Genomic DNA, 6,454 nt, shown 5'->3' on the forward strand with positions numbered 1-6,454 from the left:
TTAATCTATTTTTGTCTTTATAGAATGTATTGAAAGTAAGGCTGAAAACTGCAATTACTTTTGCACCAACCTAATATATTTGTTGTAGCCAGCCTATAATTTAGTGTGCTGTCATACTTATCTTTGTTCCTCTATAGGTAATACATCTTCTCCTTCAGTCTACTTTTAAGATTTTCTCTTTTACATTTACAAAAATTGGTTATGGCTGGGTGCGGTGGGAATGCCTGTAGTCCCAGCTACTTGGGAGGCTGAGGCTGGAGGATCGCTTGAGCCCAGGAGTTCTGGGCTGTAGTACGCTATGCCGATCGGATGTCCGCACTAAGTTCGGTGTCAATACGGTGACCTCCCGGGAGTAGGGGACCACCGGGGTGAACCGGCCCAGGTAGGAAATGGAGCCAGTCAAAACTCCCATGCTGATCGGTAGTGGGATCACGCCTTGGATAGCCACTGCATGCCAGCCTGGGCAACATAGTGAGACCTTGTCTCTGAAAAAAAAAAAATAAAAAATAATTGGTTATGATGTGTGTTGGATTGCTGGGTTTATAGTTTTCATCAGATTTGGGAAATTTTCAGCCATGATATTTTCAAATACTTATTCTCATCCTTCCTGCCTGCTTCAGGAACTCCAATTACCTGAATTTATATTCTACCTCACCGATGGTATGTTTTCCCCATCTTCCTTCTCTTCCTTCTCTTTGTCCTCCTTGTCCTCCAATTATTTTTTCTCTGTGTGTTTTATTTTGGATAGTTTCTCTTGCCATGTATTCATGTTAATCGTTTCTTCTGCAATGTCTAATCCATTGTTAATTTCCTGTAGTATATATTTATCTCAGATATTTTAGTTTTCCTTTATACAAGCTTGACTTGGGTCTAAAATATTTTTCATGAATCTATTTAACTTTTTGAATATGTGAAATACTGTTACAACTGTTTTAATCTCTTTTCTTACTTAAATCTATGTCAGCTGTGGGTTGATTTTGATGTACTGATTTTTCTTTTTATTATGAGTCACGTTTTTCTACTTCTTTGAAGACCTGGTAAATTTTAAGTGTTGATTGAAGTTTCAGACATTGTGGATTTTGTCTTTTTGAGTGCTGGATATTTTTTGTGTTATTATAAATATTCTTGAACTTTGTTCTGGGATGCAGTTAAGCTACTTGGAAATAGTTTGATACTTTTAGATATTGTTTTTATGCTTTGTTTTTAGGTGGGACCACAGTAACGCTTGACATAGGCCAAAACACTTTTCAGTACTATTCCTAGTGGTCTGTGAATTGTGAGGTTTTCTGGTCTAGTTGGTGGAAACAGGTACCATTCAGGGCCATATGTGAGTGTCAGGAATCGTAGGTCTAATCCTTTAGGGTATTTTATTTTTCCCAGCTTGGATAGTTTTCTTACGTTTATGCGCAGATCATTGCTTTGCTGAGTGTTCAAGGGGGACTTGCTATACATCTCAAGAGCTCTCTTTCCACACAGCAGTCTCCTCTCTGATGCTCTATTCTACACATCCTACCTTCCCTGGCTCCCTGGCTTCCTTGCCCCATCTTCTCACCTCAGGGAGTTTTGAGACTCCATCTGGGTGCTGGTTGTTCCTTCATTTTGGCTTGGCCTGGAAACTCTCTCAAGGGAGTCATGAGCGAGGCAATTTTAGGACTCATTTGTTTTTCATCTCTCAGGGATCACTGTTCCTACTTATGAATGTCTAAAGCCTTGAAATGTCCAGGTTTTTTTTGTTTTTGTTTTTTGCTTCTAATGGAAGGTAAATCTGATCTTTGTTAAGCAATCTTGGCTGGAAGTGGAATTCTGATAAGGCCGACTTAGAAAAAAGCTCCCTGCATATCTTCAGCTCCCCAGAAGCAGATCCTGACCCATTTACCATGATTCTTCCAGGAGAAATTGGTAACGTTTGGGACACAAGGAAAGGAAGAAAGCCAAGCAAGGGTATTGTCTTCTGCAATGCCCCATAGAGGAAGCTTTAACCCGATCCTGCAGGGAAGCTCTGAAATATATGTTATGTCTCAGAAATGTCTCGAGGAGAGCGAAGGAGCTGGGTTTTCTTAGCTTCACTCCCACTTGGCAGTCAGTAATTTAGGGCCATTATTTAAGAAGGGCCCAAGGGTTACATTTAATGGCTAAGACATAGGAAGATTTTGTGGGCTGTTTGACATATCTGCCACCTGTGTGGTGTGTTTAAGGAAGAGGATGAACAGAGGTGGCAGCATTCATTGTAGAAAGAACAGCACCCATATCTACCAGGAATCAATGAGGTTGACCATCTGTAATTATAATAGTTAATTTGCCTTAGATGTTTAAGAGTAAGGCAGGATATTGAGTACTTTTTCCTTCCTTTGAGACCCTCCATTCATCTAAATTGAGAGACTTTTTTTTTTTCCATAAAATGGGATGATTTTTCCAGTGTCCCTTCTGTTTATGATATCTAAATGTGTCCTCATTAGTACAGGTGACCAGTTTGGAAGTGAGCCATCTACAGCTCTTTGATCTGCAGGGCTGTAACAGTTGGGCTCTCCCACTGTCCCTCGCCTGGCGGAACAGAACCAACAGGATATATATGTGTGTGTGGGTATATATATGTGTGTGTATATATATACATATTATATATATGTATATATATATTTTATATATATATATATACACACACACACATATATATACACACACCTATTGGGTCTGGGTCTATTTCTCTGGGATATATATATATATATATATGCACACACACACACACACATATATATATGTATATATAATTAAAAAGATTTTTTTTTTTATTTGAAGGAATTGACTCACTCAATTGTGGGGGCTGACAAGTTTGAAATCTGTAGGGCAGGCTGCAGGCTGGAAACTCAGGCAGAATTTCTGTTACAGTTTTGAGGCAGAATTTCTTCCTCTATGGAAAAATCTCAGTTTGTGCTTTTAGGGCCTCTTCAGCTGATTGGATGAGGCCCACTTACATAATGGAGGGTAATCTCTTTTACTTAAGGTCAGCTGATTAGAGATGTCAATCAGATCTATTAATATAAAATACCTTCACAGCAACATGTAGACTAGTGTTTGAGCAAACAATGGGGCATCATAGCCTAGCTTCTCTTTTTTCTTTTGCATGATGAAATTATACTCCAATAGATTTTTTATTGGAAATATTTCAGGTATGGCTTTCAGGAGATTTGGCCCTACTTTTTGGGCCTGGTTTTTCAACTTGAGGTTTATTGTGGAAAGAGAGACCCAGGTCAGTCCGATCACCTTTAGTAGCATTTAGCATCTGGGGTTCTGACCAACATGTGTAAAATTGATAGAGGTCTGGTAATCCTGGGTCACGTGTACCCCAAATAATTCTAAATTTATTTGTGACTAGTTGCTGGTCTTGTCTGGGTTTTGGAAAATCTGTACTTATGGTTATTAATTCAGCTGTGGCCCAAAGTTTAAATTCTACATTTCCTTGCATATGTGGCTCGTGGGAGGGGCTATATCTTTGAGGCACCTGGTGTTTAAGGATCTTAGGAATTTTTTTTTTTTTTTTGAGACAGAGTCTCAAACTTGTTGCCCAGGCTGAAGTGCAATGGCATGATCTTGCCTCACTGCAGCCTCCGCTCCTTGGGTTCAAGCTATTCTCCTGCCTCAGCCTCCCGAGTAGCTGGGGTGCACACCACCACACCTGGCTAATTTTTTGTATTTTTAGTAGAGATGGGGTTTCTCCATGTTGGTCACATTGGTCTCGAACTCCTGACCTCAGGTGATCTGCCTGCCTTGGCCTCCCAAAGTGTTGGGATTACAGCCATGAGCCAGTGTACCTGGCCAAGAATTGTAGAAAAATGATTGGGGACTGGTTAAAGGAAGAGAAGTGAGGAGTCAGCAGAAGTGCAGAGGGAAGCAATTAGAAGGGTAAGGGGGAAGAGAGAGGACTGGATCCAGGGAAGCAACTTGAGGACAAGGAGTGGGAGATCGACTAGGCAACTATGTCTAGTCTATTGTTAAGTTGTTCAACTTGTTCATTACCTTTGGGCAGAGAACCTTTTAGTGAAGCAATTTTAAAATCAGAATTGTATCTGCAGACCTCTGCACCCTGATCAAAGTATCTTATTCTCTTCGTTTTTTAAGGTATCTCTCAAATGAACAATTTTGTTCAAGTCACACATTCCCCGCAGTGGTCGTTGGAGGTCCAAATGATTCTTGATGGAGTTAGGATATTTAGAAAGATGAGGCACAAAAATTAGAATTCTAACGAAGGTCTGTGTAACAATCAGGAGTTTTTCCAGGAAGAGAAGAGGATTTTGATTCAGATGATCCCATGAGAGCCATTGGGTACTTTGTGTCTTGGGCCCCCAGCCTGATGGTTAATGGTCTCTAAAGGTAGACCTGACAATTTACACTTCTTGCAGAAAAGCAGAGAGAACATTCTCTCTGGACAAAAGATGGCAGACAAACCTTACCCAAGTTTATTGGTGTCTCACAGCAAAGTTTGTCCGAATGGGTCCTGATCCAGTGAGAACCACAAACTCACCAGTCTAGGAGGCTGACTTGATCAACAGGTCTGTGTGATGTATGCCTGTGTTCTACCCTGTGACCCTTGTCCTGTGGCACAGCAGAAAATGAAAGAATAAAAGAAATGAAAAAGAATGGTCTCATTCTACCAAAGACACAAACAAAAAAATGGGAAGAATAATAAAAATCAGGGGCAAAACTAATAATAAATAGCTGAGAACTCAATGCAAAGACAGTGGAGTTCAGACCCAGCTCTGACTTCCCACATGGGTGTGGATTTGACAAGCCACAAGCAGCAAGGCACGAGAAACCTCTACAAGTACCGCACCTGGACAGAGGTGGAGGTCCATGGTGATGGGCAGTGCAGGCTGTATCTCAGCAGGACCTCCAGGAAAACTATGGAAACAAATGAAGACCACCCTCATGAGAACAGACAGAAGCTTAGAACTTGCAAAGGAGTCCACCATCATTTGCATTTGGCAGGGACTCAAAAGCAGGCAGAGACTGGAAAAATTCACAGTGGAAAAAAAAGGGAAGTCTTCAGGTATGCTGTGATTGGAGTTATTAGCACGGGGACACCAGAGGTAGGCTAACCGAAAGAGGGTTATCTTATGTGGTTGGCTGGGGAGCATATTTGACTTTTTCTGATTTGTCTTGACTTGGAAGCAGGGGCAAAAAATAGGGAAACTGAAAGTCATTGACCAATTCCTGGCCAGGTGCGGTGGCTCATGCCTGTAATCCCAGCACTTTGGGAGCCTGAAGCTGGTAGACCGCTTCGAGACCAGCCTGGGCAATGTGGCAAGGCCCCATCTCTATGAAAAATACAAAAATTGGCCGGGGCTGGTGGTGCATGCCTATAGTTCTAGCTACTTGGGAGGCTGAAGTGGGAGGGGTGCTTGAGCCTAGGAGGCAGAGGTTTCAGTGAGTCAAGACTGTGACACTATAGTACAGCCTGGGTGACAGAGGGAAACCCTGTCTCAAAAAAAAAAAAAAAAATTAGCCAGGTGTGGTGGCGCATGCCCGTAATCCCAGCTACTCTGGAAGCTGAGGCAGGAAAGTCACCTGAGTCCAGCAAGCTGACGCTGCAGTGAGCTGAGATCACGACACTGCACTCCAACCCGGGTGACAGAGTGAAACCCTGTCTCCAAAAAAATCAAAACAACAACAAAAACCTCAGATTCCCAGGCTGCATGTGACGCTGTCTCAGCCAGCATCTCTGGGGGTGGTGCCCAGGACTCTTTCTCTTTAATAAGATCCCTAAATGAATCTTACGCACACTAAATAGTAGCTAACATTTGCTAAGCAGTCACCAGGCACCGACCTAAGCCCTGGGCAAATATTAACTAACTGAATCTTCCCAGCAACTCTGTGAGATAGGAATGGATTCCTTCCACTTTGGGAAGAGGGGAAGGACGCTCAAAGAGATTTAGTAACTTGCCCAATGCACGCAGCCTGAAAATGGCAGTGCTGCGATTTGAGCCCGGGCCACTGGCTTCAGAGCCCATGAATCCACCGCTGTTGGTGTCACAGGGCTCAGATCGCTGTTCTGGGAGACCTCAGTCATCCGGCACCTGACCTCTCCAAGCCCTCAGATTTGAGCTCAGGGTCCTGTCACCAGCCCAGACCCTCCCCTGAGACTGACCCTCCTGTCCCTACCTGGATGTCTCAGGCATCTCCCATCCATATTCTGGACTTATTCTTCATCTTCCTCCCAGAGCACTCCTGCCCCAGGGTTTCCCATCCTGATGAGCCCCAGTACTGAGCCACCAACCTGCCTCCCTCCTTTCCCTCCCCTCCCATGTCCCCTCTCTTCTGACCTCTGGCTTCCTCAGGCTTTGCCCATCCTCCTCCGCCCCTTCCTATTCCCTTGGCCCCGTCCCTTCCCCCTGTCAGCTTTTGAATCCACCTCCAATCTCCTCCCCCGGTATCCCCCATCCCCCTCACAGCCCCTGAACCC

At 43.5% G+C, this 6,454-nt stretch overlaps 1 long non-coding RNA gene across 3 annotated transcripts in view; it reads left to right on the plus strand.

Annotated features, from left to right (window-relative positions):
* Positions 1 to 216: 216 nt before the first annotated feature.
* The window catches only part of LOC119467752, a 16,397-nt gene continuing 10,159 nt past the window's right edge, over positions 217 to 6,454 (plus strand). The window contains exons 1-3 of one of the 3 annotated variants that reach the window (XR_005196363.1): positions 217 to 368; positions 1,296 to 1,298; positions 5,399 to 5,411. This is a non-coding gene — a long non-coding RNA (uncharacterized LOC119467752). Of the gene's footprint in view, positions 369 to 1,295; positions 1,299 to 3,991; positions 3,994 to 5,398; positions 5,412 to 6,454 lie in introns of those variants that run through there. The other 2 variants (XR_005196362.1, XR_005196364.1) reach the window with 2 other exon arrangements.

Source organism: Cebus imitator, unplaced genomic scaffold (assembly GCF_001604975.1).
Source record: "Cebus imitator isolate Cc_AM_T3 unplaced genomic scaffold, Cebus_imitator-1.0 Scaffold328, whole genome shotgun sequence".
NCBI classification, from domain to species: Eukaryota; Metazoa; Chordata; class Mammalia; order Primates; family Cebidae; genus Cebus; species Cebus imitator.